The following is a 16706-nucleotide window of genomic DNA, read 5'->3' on the forward strand; positions in this document are numbered from 1 at the left end:
CTTCGATAGTAACCCGTATGTCCTATAAACCGTTGCACTCCCTTGGCGTTCATGAGGGGGGGTAACTCTAGAATGAGCTTGATCTTGTTGTTTTTTTTTCAAAAAGATTACTTCATTAAGTATGAATGAAAGCCGCAAGAATCGTTCTTACTTGTCCACACTCCCAGAGGCAATGTTGAACTGACTCAATTGCTGCGTGGCATCGAGGAAAAGTAGGGTGAGCCCCAAACCTGGATCTCCACAGGTTCAGTGCAATCCCTCCATGAATAGAAAGCCAAAAGAAGAGAGTGATCTTTCTATTTCTTAGGGATTTCCAGAGCCTCCTCCAAAAGTTTTTCTGCACCTCTACAAAATTTGAAAACTATGCCAATGAGGAGTTCTAGAGGGCCTTCAACCTCTACTGCTAAGCTGAAAACTCATGGGATTTATGACTGTGTAACAAAAGAAGGGGATGCTTTTCTCTCAGTGCCCTTCATCAATCCATTCCCATTCCCCTAGTTCCCACTACCAGAACCTGATGGGGGAACCACCATAAAACCAGAGTCTTCAAGACCCAAGTGCCAAGAGAACAGGGTCAGGATCAAGATACCATTGTGAGTCCGTGCCCCACTCCATGTAACTTGCAATCCTAACAGGATGGAAGGCAACCTCCAAAAGAATATCATCTGAAGATCTGAGAAGTTTGCCTCCCGACTGAACATCAAAGACAAGGGTCTCCTCATGTGCATCCTGCAAGGCAATAACTTGAAAAGGAACACTCCCCCTTGTGAAAGCTCCCAACCAAGTGGACTCTGTGATTAGCATGTCATCTGTATCTATCCACTCTACCGGTATGGCTGCCTCTATTTGCTGCATCCCGATTGCACTCCCTCTGAGGTGGCCAACTGATAAGAGTATCCGATCCTTTGGAAGATTTCTAAAAGCCTTTCAGGCACCTATAGTGGAAGCACGTCCCCTCTCCGATCTAGACCACTGCATATAATGTGACACATTCAATATAGATTCATTCCACATGACTCATCCAATATAGATCCATTCCACATGACTAGCTGCCTGTCTATTTCTTTGCGAGAGGAGGGTGTAACTCTCCAAAGAGTGTCTCTAAAGCTGCCCCAATCTTTTAGAATGGAAGCCATGAGAGGGGAAGAGAGAGATCTAAGATGGGCTGAAGTAAAAATCCATCTCGAGCTATCCATCCAATCTCCCATGTGAGAAGGTATACAAGACTGAATGTTGTGTAAGAAAAAATCTTTCCAAGGCTCCTGTCTAGGCATCAATCCTCTCACTACAAACTTGCAGAGTAAGGCCATACACTGCAAGTTTGGATCAATAATATTGAGACCTCCTTCCCCTGTGGGGAGAATGAAGGTCTCCCAAGTTACCCTGGCTACAACATCTGAGGTGACATTTAAACCTACACTAAAGGAAGTTTTTGATAGGTCTCATGAGTTGAGAGATACAACCTCTAGATCTACACCAACATGAGCAAATGAACCAAGCAATGGCCAATAATACTTGGTTTACAACCACTACTCTGGATGAAAGGTCAAGTCTGGAAGAACTCCAAAAAATTAGTTTCCTCTTGATGCTCTCTAACATGGAAGCAAACTATTGTGCTAGAGAGATGCCCATCCCAACCTAGCATCCTAGGTACTTGATGGAAACACCCCTTTGAATACAAGTGAATCCTATGTCAATCCCCCAGTCTGGAGTGTCCTCATCACTAATCAAAAAGCATTGGATTTGTTTCAATTAATATGAGCCCCTACTGCAGTGCAAAACAAATCCAAGGCTGTCCTGAACGAGGTGAGTGTTTGTGGTGTGGCATCCAAGAAAACAGCCATATAATCTGCCAACTCACTATCCAATAGCTCATCCTCCAGCCTCAACGGAAGACTCAGCCCTATAATATCATCTTGAGCTCTAAGGTAATAGCTCATAGCTTCGGCCACAAATAAAAAGAGAAAGGGGGCTAAAGGACATCCCTGATGGACCGATCTGGTAATCTGAAACCTGTCTTCCCTGACTCCACCAATGAGAACCTGGCTATGGGCTGATCTGTAGAGAGATGAAACCCCTCTGGTCCATGCATCTGTGAATCCAAAGTGAGCAAGGGTACCCTCTAGAAAGCCCCAATCAGAAGCCTCCCAAAATGAGAAGATGTTATCGAAGATGCTCCTACCATGCACAAATCCCATCTGCGTATCATGTATAAGATCTAGAAGAAAGGGCTGTAGAAGTAGGCTGATTGATTTTGCTAAGATTTTGTACAAAGTGATTGGTCTCCACTAAGACACTAAATTCCTGCAACCCCCTTTTGGGATAAGATGAATGAGGCCCTCCGTAAGTGAGTCTGGCATCTCACCTGAGTCCCATACACATGGGGTTTCACAGACAGAGCCTGATGATGTTTTACGCATAGCTTCAGATTTCTATGCCACCCTTCTTACTGCTGATCCTAAGACACATAATAGAGAGGATGCTAGACAGGCTATTTGGCAGAGCATCCCTGTGTTGGTGAATCCGGGTATGCATGTTCTACTCGATGCACCTTTCACCAACACAGAGTTCAGGACTGCACTTTCAGCCCTTCACAAGGGCAAGTGCCCAGGTTCGGATGGCCTCACCCCGTCTTTTTTCATTGCATTTTGGGATATGATTGGAGACTATATTACTTCAGCCCTGCAGGCCATTTGGGACTCTGGCGAGATGTTTGGGTCACTTACGTAGGGTCTCATCCACCTTATCCCAAAAGGAGGTTGCAGAAATTTAGTGTCCTAGTGGAGGCCTATCACACTTCTGGGGACTTGTTACAAGATTCTGGCCAAGGCTATCAGCCTGCGATTGCAGCCACTTCTCCCTTATCTTATTCATGACACTCAAACCGGATTTGTGCATGGCAGAAGCATTTTCGGTAACATTTTTTCTTTCTGGGAAGCTTCAGAGTGGACCATGCAAAGTGGCCAGAATCTTGCCATTCTACTTTTGGATTTTGAGAAAGCTTATGACAGAGTAGATTGGGGTTTTTTGTAGGGCACCCTTCTACACTTTGGCTTTACTGATGCTTGGATCAGAGGTGTTTCCTCTTTGCACAGATCAGCCCACAGCCAGGTACTTATTGGTGGGGTAAGGGGTGAGAGATTTCAGATTTCGAGATCAGTCCGTCAGGGATGCCCCCTTGCTCCTTTCCTTTTTTTGTTCGTGGCCGAAGCTATGAGTATCTATGTTAGATCTCAAGCTGACATCTTTGGGCTGAGACTTCCCATCAGAAGGGAAGAGGAGCTATTTGACAGTGAGGTTGCAGATGACGCAACAGTTTACTTGGATGCCACTCCACAGACGCTCACTTCTTTCAGGACAGCATTGGATTTATTTTGCTTGGCGGCAGGGGCGCAGATAAATTGGCATAAATCCAATGGCTTTTGGATCAGTGATGAGGACACTCCAATTTGGGGGCTTCACATAGGATTCACTTGGGTTCAGAGGGGTGAGCCTATCAGGTATTTGGGCTACCAGGTCGGCTTGGATATTTCTACCACGCAGCAGTTTGCTCCCGTTTTGGGGAGCATCAAAAGGAAGCTTCTTTTTTGGAGCTCAGCCAAGCTGGATCTTGCCTCTAGAAATGTGGTGGTCAACCAGGTCTTCTTGGCCACGGCCTGGTTTGTTTGTTCATGTTGGTGCCGTTCTAGGGACTGCATCATTCAGCTTAGAAGACCGATCAAAAACTTTCTCTAGAGTGGGCTTGGTGGCACAGAAGATGCCTTAGCCAGGGTGGCTTGGGAGACCCTCATCCTCCCTACACAGGAAGGGGGTCTCAATATTTTTCATCCGGATTTACAGTGCAGAGCTTTACTTTGCAAGATGGTGGTGCGGGGACTTATGCCAGGGCAGGAACCATGGAAGGACTTTCTTATCAGCAGCATACAGAGGTGCACACCTTCTTCAGCTTGAGACTGGATGAGCAGTGTTAGGTGGATCTTCACCATAGCACACCTCAAATCACCTTCGTCCCCTCTCATGGTTGCCTTTCTGAAAGCTTGGGCCAGTTTTAGAAGCACTCTTCGAAGGATTCCTCCTTCCTCTCGGGAAGAGATTGATTGGCAACCCATCATGTGGAATGAGAGTATTTTAGATGATCGTGGCAGACCACTGGGTGCCTCACTCTACATGCAATGGTCCAGGTGGGAGAGGGGACCTGCATCTTCTATGGGGTCTTGGAAAGCTTTCCGCAGGCTTCCAGAGGAGACCAAATCAAGGTTGATAGGACATCTGAGAGGGAGTGTAGGGAGGATCTTGCAGATTGAGGCAGCCCTTCCAGAGGTTTGGGTAGACACAGATGATATGCCACTCACTTCCTCCACTTGGGCAGGTACTTTTTCGAGAGGCAGTGTTCCGCTTCAGGTTTTGGCCTTTCGAGATGCACAGGAGGATGCTTTGGTTTTTAGTGTCTAGGATGGTGGCAGATTGCTCAGGTCCACAGAGGACATCTTTCTTGAGTCTGCTTTTCAGCCTATCAGGGTTGTAGATATTTTCGTGCAGGGATCAGATTCAGAGTGGTTCCTAGACCCAGACCCCTGGCTACTCTCCACCGGGTCTTGGAGGCTCTGGCTCTATGGGGGAGTTCCCATCAGGTATTTGCAGTGGGACCCTGGAGAGTGGGAGTGGATTGATGCAGGGCATCGAGAGAAGAGCATCCCCTTCTTTCGTTACACGGTCAATAATGCTAGGAGAGATCAGCTCACTAGTAGAGGTTGGAAACCTTCCAGAGTTCCTCATTGGGAGACTTTTGATATCACTGCGGATCTACAGAGGTGCTTCTGGAGGAGACTCTGGAAATCCCACAGGAATAGAAAGATCACTATCTTCTTTTGGCCTTCTATCCATGGTGGGATTGCAGTGAACCTTTGGAGGTCTAGGTTCGGAGCCGACCCTACTTGCCCTCGATGCCTTTCTGCTTCGGAGACTATTCAGCATTGCTTATGGGATTGCAGACAGGCGAGGATGATTTGGATGGGGGTAGCCAGGATTTTCAGTCACTGTGCCCACTCCCCAAAGTAGCATGCACAAGTGTAGGGCAGCTTCAACATGAGGAAGACTCACAACCCATTGGAATCCTTTTGATTACCATGCGCAATCTGTTGTATACCATTAAATTGGATGTGTTGCATCATGTATATTCTCCTTTTGGGCTCATTGAGAGGATTGTGATGCATCAGATTTCAAGAGGTCTCCAAGTTGAAATACAACATGCCTCACAAGCTAGTGCGCTACAAGCACGAAACACCTTGTATGGTCTGTATATATATGATGGTGGTTGTACCACCTTACATATTCAGCTGTTAGATTTGACAGCGATGTCCTATGCTAAATGTTGAGATACAAATGCCATAGAGCAACCTGTTGTTGGAGCTTTGATGCCAAGGGGAGTGATGCCAAAGGCTATGCAAGCCTATAATAGTGGACACCCAACATTTGGGGAGAATGTAGTCAGGTCAATGCTACTTGTAATGCAGTCTAGCCATGTTATGCCACCCTGGCATGCAGCCAAACCATGCTTTAGAGCCATGGATGATGCCTTTGGATGCAAAACAAAACTATGGTCATTGTCAAGTGACTCCAGCTGCAAATACTAAAGGATGTTGTGGGGAGAAGTGTTCTAATGAAATAGCAGCTTAAATGGCTATAAACAGCAAGAATCAAAAGATGTCATTTCGGGAGCACCCAAGGGTATACCTCCTAGCTTTGCAATGCATACACTTGATGGCACAAGGGCTAAATTCATGGATGCTTCATCGGTGATGCTTCAAAGCACGGCGGAGAAGCAGATGGGCCAGCACATTGGCAAACAAATTTGTGAGAAGGTTGGAGAGGTTGTGCACATTGCAATGCAGTCGATGGGAGAGCAGCCCATGCTTCCTCCTATGCACCAAAACGATGGCGATGGGAAGGATATTGATCCACCCAAAGAGTCTCTCGGAGCTATGATGTCTAGAGGAGCTATGCAGCCCAGCCACGCTATGCCTCTCCCTAGTACGTAGCTAAATCATGCTTTAAAGCCGTGGAAGATGCCTGAATATGCAGGACGAAAATCTCGTTGTTTCCAGGCTATTACAACTGCAATTACAAAAGGGTTATGCTGGGATATCTGTTCAAATAAAAGAAACAGCCTACATGATCGAAACAAATATGGACAGCAAGGGGGCTGTTATATCAGTTTGCAGGACTGATACATTGCTCCAAATGATGCCCTGGCAGTTTAGCACATTAATGGAAGAAATGCCTATATTCAGAGTAGCCTACATAATAGTGACAATGAAGCAGGCTTGAGGGGTGAAAATATAGATGAGGCACCAAGCAATGATGAACAAATTCGTGATATTGATCAAGATGCAGATATTGACCAGCAAGATAAGGATGTGGATACACTTACACTCGATCCTTCTAGGCATGCAAACTTCGAGGACAATGTTTTTGAGGAGGACGATGAAAATATAGAAGACCACACAGATGATAGCAAGGGATGCCAAAGTAAACTTACCCAATAGATACATGAGCTCCCGCTGCCCGCCCAGCCTGCAATCACCCTGCTGTTTCTGCCTTCTCTCCGCCCTGCCTCTTCTCTGCCTCACCTCCAGCCCTAGTCTCCTCTCTGCCTTCTGCCTCCGCTTTGGCCTTCTGCCCCTACCTTGGCCACTACTCCTCCTCGTCTCCTCTCCGCCCCTCCATCCCGCACTCTGCCCCTCCGCCTCCCTCTCCACCTTCGCCTCCCCTTCCGCCATCCACTCCACCTCCCTACCTGCTCGCCCTCCCGCCATCTACTCTGTCCCGCCCTCCCTTCTCAACTCCACCTCCCTCTCTTCCCCCACCTTCTCTTCACCACCCTCTCGCCTCCTTCACTCCTTCATCCCTGCCTCCCTTTTCACCCCTCCCTGCCTCCTCCCCGCCCCCCTCGGTGCTCCCTCTCCCTCCGCCTCCCTCTTGTGCCCCCTCTCCCGACCCCCCCTGCTTCTCCATCTCGCACCATCACGATGCCCCCCGCCTTCTCCCACTTCCTTCTTCACCTCCTTTCCCCACCTCCTCCCTCCCGCCTTGTCCACCCCCCCTCGCCCCACCTCCCCCCTTTTTTCCTTCCCTTTCTTCACCCGCCGTAGCAGCAGGAGCATTTGTGTTTGTCAGGAGGAGGAGGAAGATCTTGGTGGTGACCTTTGGTCTGGCCAGAGGGGCTCTATGGCAGCACCCTCGAATCCCACAGCCGTTAAGGTCCTTCTTTCTCTCCAACTGACAAACAACAAGTATAGTAAGCAGTTCAGTCCCTCCAGGACAAGGCGATTGTGGGCAGAATTGTGGGCCTCACACCCACAAGGTGACAGGTGTGAGAGTGGATCCAGGCGCGAGCTTGGCACTAGAGGGTGACCACATTCAGGAGGTCACCTTCTATGGAAGAGTGTCTTCCTCATCCACCCCGATACAGCCTTGACACTTGTGGAGCAGAGTCCCATCCTTATTGGCCCGCATTTGATGTACCTCTTTCCTTGGTACCATGGATTTACAGTGGAGGACATGGACACGACACACCATATTCCCCGCTTCTCGATTACGCTGTGCTTCCCAGGGCTTCCAAAGGAGTACAGAGCCATCCTCCCCTCCATTGGTCAGGCATTTGGCACCGTGCTCGAGTCTTCTTCAGATTTTGCCGCAGCAGTGGTAGCAGATGATGGCGTCTCCAAGATCAGACTGGTGGTTGAGAGTCCAGAGTCCCTACCAGAGTTGATTCTTCTAGAGACCCTTTAAGTGGGTACACTTCGCCAGCAAGTGGAGATTTATGGGTTACCAAGCCAGTGTCTCCGTTGCAGATTGATGGATCACTTAGCCAGATATTGCCCTCGTGGCCATGGCCGAGTGCCTCCCCCCCCACCCCCGTAGAGCAGGCAAAGTCAGCAAGCCCGAGTCCAACACCCTCTCAGATAGGAGCAACAGGAGTCTCAGACCCCTTGGATGACCCCCTCAGAAGGGGATTGGACCCGGGTTAAAAAGAAAAAGAAACCAAGCAAACAAGCCCACAAGCGCTGCAGGCAGAGGGCTAGACGCAAAGAGAGGGACAGGGTTGACTGAGAGGCACCTAAGGAGGAGCAGCAGTAGGAGCCACCCCCCCAACAGAAGGGGCCACCGCCCAGCCAAATGATCCTCCCGTGTTAGAGGTTCAGCGTCCGCATTCACCCTTGCATTAGCAGTGAGCCCCAGGAGCTCCAAATGCAGCGATGGCGGAAGCCGCAGACGTTAGCGCATTATTAGCGGCTACGGAGGAGCATATCCAGAGCCTCAACGAGCCTGATCATCAGCAAGGGGAGCTTGTGGTCGCCCCTATCCCTCCCCCTCCCCCTCTTCCCCTCCACTTCCCCTCCCCCCCCTCCTGGGTTCGCCCCGCCCCCTCCCCTCCCTCGCCCCTCCTACTATGATCACTCTCACCACCCGCCCACTTCCCCTCACAACCCGCCCTCTTCCCTCTCCACCACCCCAGCAGGTTCTTCAGCCTCCCTCCCTCGACACCCCTGCCAGTAGGCAAGGGTAAGACGACGTCACATCCCCTTCTGCTTCCTCATCGCAACAGCCGGTCCATCTGGGGAGGGAACTAGAGGTACGTGTCTCATCCTCCCGCTCAGCGGCTCCCAACCTCCATCTTGGGCGTCTCCTATAACGACACTTTTGGAGGTTAGGACCCTAGAACTATCTAGAGATTCCGGACTCTTATCCTCTACCATTGGAGGTCACGCTTATGGTCCTGCAGCCCCGGAAGGGGGTTTTGATCAGAGCAGTGGGCTCTCAAACACACCCCGTTTGGAGATTCCAATTTTCCCCACAAGGTTGGAGAAGTGGTGTTTGATGCTATTATGGGAGGTTAGATTTCACACATGATGGACGAGTGGATGGGGCCACAGGGACTAGACCTTTGGCATGCCCATGGTGCGGAGGTGAATTTTCAGCTAAGCTTCACGCGAGAGGAGCTAATGTGTGGTTTGGCGGTAGGAGTTATCAGATTGCCATTGGAGGCAAAGGTGGAGCAGGCATACTACTGGCCTCTCCAGAAGTGTGCGGAACTGTTCGGGGTGGAAGTCTCCTTCATGAGTGTAGTGTTTGTATGTCACACCAATGAACTTTGGCCCCTAGTAAACCCCACAAGAGTACGAATCCCCACTTCAAACAAAGCAGTAGCTCATTATTATGTGGCAATTTGATCAATGGTTTCCAACATACTTTGAATCCAATGAAGATTGACAATTTAGAAGGAAAGAATGGTGTAAGAAATTTATTTTCATTCAAGATAGCAAATTTCATTAGTTTTTCTTGTAATTAAGTGTTCTTTATGTTGTTTTTGCTCAAGGTATTTGTATAATACTAAGAAAACCAGTTTTGAATTCAGGACCACTTGATTTGTCAAAGACTACAGCAGAATGGCAATATGGAGTTAAAATATTTCAAGTTTATGGCATAGCAAAACTCTATATCTATCAACGTGATAAGTACTCAAATGCCATCTCTTCGGGCAGCAGCCTGCAAGCAATTGTTTTCCAAAATAACTCAAACGATCCATTTCCTGTTCCAGATTTATCAATTGAAACTCATCCAATGTTTGATTGGATCCAAGTCTTAATGTTCACCGTACAAATTTCAGGACATTTCAACATCTATATTAGAGATGCATCTCTTGGAAACATTGCAATGTGTCCTTATGGCTATGAAGTAGTTGAAGGTAGCAAAAACACATAACTTTCTTGGTTTGAGCAGCTATGTATTATGTTGGCCATTTTTGTTCTTGTTTCTTAAACTTTTAATTTACTTGCATTTAGAAAAAGAAATGTAGGGTGACGAGTTGAGAGGTCCGAACACAGTGGTGAGCCGCTGCTCCTCCCCAACCTTGCTGCTGCTCCCCCTTCTCCTCAGCTGTACGGCCTTCTCTCCCTCTCCCCTTTGCGCTCTCCTCTCCCTCCTGTAGCTCCTCCCAGCCCCCCAACCTCTCCTGTCAGCCTCTCCACCCTCTACCTCTCTACCCAACTACTGCCCTCCTTGCCGTACGGCTGTACGGCCTCCTACCCCACTCCCTCTACTCCGCTCACCTCCCTCTCTTCTCTGCCCTAGCCTCTACACCCCACCCTCTCCACCCTACCCTCTCCTCCCTAATCCCTTCTTCCTCTCCGCCTACCCTCTCCTCCCCCTTCCCTAGCCTCTCCTCCTAGTCTCCTCCTTCACTTTCCCTACCCTCTCCTCCCCCTTCCCTCCTTCCACCCTCTCCTCTCCCTACCTGCTGCCCCCCTCCTTCCCTTGCCCTCACTCTCTCCCTCCTGCTGCCCCCTTCTCCCTCTCCCTCTCCCCCCGTGTTGCCCCTTCCCGCCTTCATCCTCTCCCTCTCCCTCCCTGCTATCCTCTTCTTTCCTAGCCATTCCTAGCAGCATTGTTGGTCGGACGGAGCTTTTTTTTTTGTGTTCGAGTCGGCCTTCACACCTTGATTGACGACGGCCCAGCCTTCAATAAATCCTCGCACGCTTCCACCGGTCGCGAAAACCATCATTTTCTCAAAAAACAAGTTGCAGTAGCGCAAAAAAGATACTAAGCAGGAGAGCTCGACATCGCTCTTTGCTCGCATCTATGGGTCCCACCCTTCCAAGGGGACTGGATGCTCGCCACTCTATCTGGAGACCTCGCAGGGCACCTCATAGATGTTCGACTGCTTGGGCGAGGTTTCTTCCAGGTTATTTTTGACTCCTCGGAGGTAGCACACATAGTGCTGCAGGCTAGCCCATTAGCACTGGGCTCCAGGAGGATTTTTTTGACCCCTTTTTCTTTGGGGTTCGATCCTGTTGAGGAGGACAGCCAGACGACGTCACTCTTCATCAAATTTCAAGGCCTTCCTTAGGTGTACCATCGACTACTACATTCCATTGGAGCTGCCTTTGGAGTGGTTACTGAAATCCCCCCTAACCTTGAGATGCCTACTTCAGCATTAGAGGCAGTCAGGTCCGATGGGGTACCGCATGTTAGGGTCATCGTGTCTGACCCTAACATCTTGGATGACCATATTATGCTTCAGCATCCAAATGGCTCCTTCTTTAGACAGAGAGTCGAGATTGCAGGGAGACAGGATCAGTGTAGGATTTGTAGGACCCTTGGGCACTTTGCCAGAGAGTGCCCAAGGAAAAAGAAAATACCAAAAAGACCCACGGGTGCGTCTCATAGCTTCACCCGACCGGGACCTTTATCACGACTAGTTCCTACCACCTCATGCATTGCTAGACCTTCGGCTCCACAGCCAGGACCATCAGCCTCTCGTCCTGGTACTTCTATAGTGTGGACAGGACAGTCAATACGTCTTGCTTCAATCGTCCACCGTTGGGTGCCTGTCAGAGTTGGGGAGCCAGTACCTCAGGCTACTACTAATGTGGCCCCGGAACCATCTCTTTAGGTAGGAGACATTCTTGACTTGGTTCCATGTGCAGATGAGATTGCTCCTGTCCCTGATCGTGTACAGGAGCGCTCACCTAAGGAGAACCTTGCTTCAGAGACCTGTGCCTTACTTGAGAACAATGCCAAAGTCGTGGTTGAGGTTAGGAAGATTCATGCAGAGGTCATGCAACAACAACCCCCTTCTTCTCTTACACTTTTGTCTTCACCTAATAGAGGTAAGGGGGTTATCGGTTCCACTCCTCCTTCTGCAGGGCTCCTTCGCACTCCTGCACCAGAGGTACTTCATAGGAATTCATTTTCAGTTCTGGTAGACTTGGTTGAGTTTGAGTCAGAGGAGGAGTTTGCACCGTCTACGCTTGGGGAGCACATCTTTCAGACATCCGTGGACAGAATTTCCCCCTCGGCAAGTGTGGATGTTCTTTCCCCAGTTGACTTCCCTCATCTTGATAGGAGGAACTTTTTGCAGGAGAGGGCTTTCTCCGCAACCAAGTCAGGTAGGATATTCCATCTGGCCTCCTCTTCTCGCAATCGAGGATTGTCAGTTGGAATGTTGATGGCCTCGGGGGTGTACCTCATTGTCGCCGCAGGCAGCTGATTCGTAACCAACTTCATCCTGGTGTTAATGGGGGTCCCATGGACATTTTGATGATTTAGGAACACAAATTGGATGTCAAGGATTGTGCCAAGTTGGGTAAGCTTCTTTCAGGCCATACTTTTTGGCCACCCGCCTTGGGCACCAATGAAGGTACTTGCATTTCTGTTTCGTCTTTTATACTCCCCTTAGTGATTGGACATGGGATCATAGTCCCTTCCAGAGCTTAGTGGATTTTACTTTTGATTGGTAGGCATAAGGTTGGTCTTTTAAACCTGTATGCACCCAATTCTAGAGGGGATCGTGTCTTTTTCTGGAAGGAACTGCTCTCTTGGTCACATATTGTAGATGCTTGGATTATAGGGGGCGATTTCAACATGGTTGAAATGCCCTCATACAAAAGGGGTGGTAGAGAAGGTGGAATTCACTCCCTAGAGAGAGCAGCATGGGATGCCGTCCTTTTTCAGTATAGTGGCAGGGATGCTTGGCACGATGATGCTTTTCACACTCAGTAACATTCTCTCCTATTTTCTTGGTCAAACTGGAGGTTGCAGATGCCTATACATGCACGGATTGACAGATTTTATGTGGATGATTGGGCTCGTGACAGAGGTGGCACTGTTCGCATTGCAGTTGGGGTGTCCACTTCGGATCATTTTCCATTGGTTTTGATGGTCTCAAATCCCCATGTGAGGCGCCACTTTGCCAGTGTTAGGATTCCAGATTCTTTTTATACAGAGGAGGGCCTTACAGAGACAGTGTTGAGGACCTGGGTATCTCATTTGCAGGATGGGCAGCTTTCTTCTTTAGACTTAGCTGCAGTCCTCTCTGATATTAGTGATTTTTATCTTTCAGTTGCTCGTATCAGGAGGGGTGAGATCCTTAGGCGTGAGATAGGTATTCGCTAGCAGTTGGCTGCCCTTCAGAGGGAGGAGCAAAAGAGGCCTACAAATGCTTGGATTCATGAGCGCCTTGTTGCAGCAAGAGCTCAGCAACACTCACTCTTAGATCAGAGAGCAGAGTATGCCTTTCATGCCAGAGAGTCATTTTGGACTCAGACGGGAGGTAGGGTCAACAAGCATTTCTTCTCTACTCTTGGCTCCAGACATAGTAGGGAGAGCGTCTCACAGCTTGTTGACTCAGACGGAGTTCTTCAGACACATCTTGATGCCGTCTTGTAGGTTGCCACCAATTGCTATGCCTCCCTTCTTATAGCAGATCCTAACACTCAGGCCACAGATGATGCTAGAGTGACACTTACCGGGGTTGGTGACAAGGGATATGACTGTTTCACTTGATGCACCCTTCACCAATGTAGAGTTCAGAATTGCTCTCTCCGCCCTTGTGAAGGGCAAGTGTCTTGGTTCAGATGGACTTACCCCCTTATTTTTTATTACTTTTTGAGATCAGATTGGGGATCATCTTTCCTCAGCCTTGCAGGGTGTATGGGACTCGGGTGAGATGCTAGATTCACTTACAGGGGGCCTCATTCATTTGATTCCGAAAGGGGGTTGCAGGAATTCAGTGTCTCAGTGGAGACTGATTACCTTGCTGGGTACCTTGTATAAAATCTTAGCCCTTTCTACTAGATCTTATTCATGATACGCAGACAGGTTCTGTGCATGACAGAAGCATCTTTGATAACATCTTCTCATTTTGGGAGGCCTCGGATTGGGCCATGCATAATGGCCATAGGCTGGCCATTCTACTCTTGGATTGTGAGAAAGCTTATGACAGGGTAGATTGGGGCTTTCTAGAGGGCACGCTTACTCGTTTTGGCTTCTCAGATACATGGATCAAAGGGGTGTCAGCCCTCTACAGATCAGCCCACAGCCAGGTTCTTATTGGTGGAGTTAGGGGGGACAGGTTTCAGATTACCAGATCAGTTCGTCAGGGATGCCCCTTAGCCCCCTTTTTATTCCTTTTTGTGGGGCTGAGGCTATGAGCTATTACAATAGAGCTCAAGCTGAGATTGTAGGGCTCAGGTTTCCTCTAAGGCAAGAGGATGAGCTCTTAGACATTGAGTTGGCAGATGATATGGCTGTTTTTTTGGATGCCACTCCACAGACAATGACTATTTTATTTTATTTTTTAAAGAACAATACTTCATTAAGTATGAATAAAAACTGCAAAGCAAGCTAAGTGTGGGAGTACATCATGTCAAGCATGAGAAAAAACAGCTCAGACTGAGCAAACAAAAATCCCGGGTGGCGGCTGAAAATGCCACCTCATCCCTGAAAGAAAGTCAGAGAAGAAAGGACAATCCTTCCAAAAAGCAACCCTCCTAGCAGTAGCAGTCTTGGAGGTTCCTTGTATGTTCACCCAAATGGCCATCAAAGTGTGTATAGTATCTGCCTAGATACTTGCCATAGTCTGAGAAGGGTGAACCTGGGAGTCCTCCAAAGCCTCTGTACAACTGGCTCTCCAAATATGCCATGCTGCGATACTAGCCAGAATCTTCCAAGATGTGTCTACAAAAGCGTGGGAAGCTCTGAATGGAGTAAACGGAACATCCCAAAGAGAGCATGACTCCACAAGATGTTGTCGAACAAAGAAAGTTATGTCCATGTCATGCCCCTCAAAGAAAGCTTGTGGACCAGTGAGTGACAACCAAGCAACTGATCCCCAAGTCATGAAGAAGGGTGCTCTATGTCTGAGGGGGGGGGGGGGGTCCTAACACTTCCGGAAGTATTACCGGAGACCTAGGGCCACTGGTGCGAGAAGCAAGTAAGACATGCCATAGGTGTCACTGATGGTACATAGGCGAGTGCTAGTCGATGGTGTCAACTATGTGCAAGCTGGACAAGTGCTGAAGTGATGTGAGCAAGAAGAAGACCAAAGCGGAACAACATCATAAAATCCAACCCTCGACATGAACGGAGAAGAACTTCAACCACATGACACTGGGTCCATTGTACCAGGTGAAGGGAGAGGAGGGAAGGAGAACACAACAGGAAGAGATCTTAGAGAAGCAAGCACAGATGGGAAGTAGCATACACGAGGCGAGCTCTTGACTCTAGCCTCTCACCCCTTCACTCACGCCTCTTGCCCCTGCTAGAATGTCCCCCCCTTTCCTCCGTTTCCCACTCTTCACCTTCTCCTCATCTGCTCCCCCCACTAGAAATCTCCTTACTTTCTTCCTATTGGATGTCTTCCTACATCCTTAGCCATTCCACCATTTGTGGGCTGCTTCGCCCTTGATGGCTTCTACAACACTCCAGCCTATTTTGAGTCAGTGAATCTCGTGTTGCACGTGTTCTCCTGTCTATTCCATGCGCTCCTGACACTAGTTGGTTGTGAGGGTTGGTGCACCACCTATACCTCTTAACTGTTGGACTGCTTCCCATGTGCACCAACGAGTACTGCCTGTGCGCCTGTGCACTCTACTGGACTGCTTCCCATATGCACCAGCAGGTGTACTCCGTGCACCATTGTGCCAGTACTTCGCTTTGATCAACTTTGACCATGGTGGGTCGAGGTTGAGGTTTGGTACTCTTCAGTCATGTATTGCTTCCGTCATATCCAAGTCATGTCCATGTCCTCTATAAGTCATGTACTGTCAAGTCATGTCCATGTCAAGTCATGTCCAAGTCATGTCCATGTCAAGTTATGTACTGTTTGTTCCAGAGTGACCAAGATGTGAATACATGTGAACACGATGCGACTAGGTATGACCAAGGTCTAACAACTTGGCATGTTGTTGAGGTGACCATGATGTGACCCAGGTGTGACTCTTGGTGGGAGTCCTGGAGACTTAGAGTACAATAGATCCCCCGCCACTATCATTCACCGTCTCGGTGAATGACTGAGGGCCTAAGGATCTGTGTGAGAGAAATTTAAGTATAAATTGCAAATAAGAAAGTGACCTTATGGCTGACATCCTAAAACTGAAAAAGAAAGGGCTCATGGCCTTACAACTCCAAAACTGGAATACAACTAGCTCATGGCCATACAACTGTAAAACTGAAATAAAATTGGCTCATGGCCATACAACTCCAAAATTCCTTTATTTACATGAGAACTGCAGAATCCATATGCACAGAGCTCACAAAAAGAAATGCCGAAATGAAAGATCCAGGAGCTACTGCTTGCTGGATGAAGGTCAGGGAGGGGGAGGGGGAGGGGGAGGGTGTGCTAATGTTCCGGGGTGGTCTTTGCCTCCTCCTCAACTGTGTCCATGAGGTTGCAGATGTCCTTGCATTTGGATTTATATCTATGGTAGCCAGACTTGTAATGATCACATCTAGACTTCAATGCAAAATTTTCAGTTTGCAGCCCATGGAAGTTGTCCTGCAACTTGGAATGTGAAACTTGGAGACCGTCCTTCTCCTCGAGAATCTACTTCATTTGACTCTGCACCCCCTCCACCTGTTGATCCACAGTATGCTTGTCCTCTGCGTGTGAGGTGTATTTGTCCTGTAGGGCTGCAAGCTCCCTATGGATCTCAGCCTGTTGGGCTGAATGACTGTCCTCCAAAACTTTCTTGCTGGCTGTCCACTCTGCCTCCTTCGCTACAAGACACTACTGAAACTCGTCCTATTGAGCTTTCCACGTAGTCTCCCTTTCTTGTAGAGTTGCTCCCCACTTTGCTTCTTTCACCTGTAATGTCGTATCCCATACTTTATGCATGCTGGCTACCTGCTTCTCATGTTCCAAG

The sequence above is a fragment of the Dipteris shenzhenensis genome, chromosome 30 (assembly GCF_047967505.1).
Source record: "Dipteris shenzhenensis isolate YYH24624 ecotype China chromosome 30, Dip_SZ_1.0, whole genome shotgun sequence".
NCBI classification, from domain to species: domain Eukaryota; kingdom Viridiplantae; phylum Streptophyta; class Polypodiopsida; order Gleicheniales; family Dipteridaceae; genus Dipteris; species Dipteris shenzhenensis.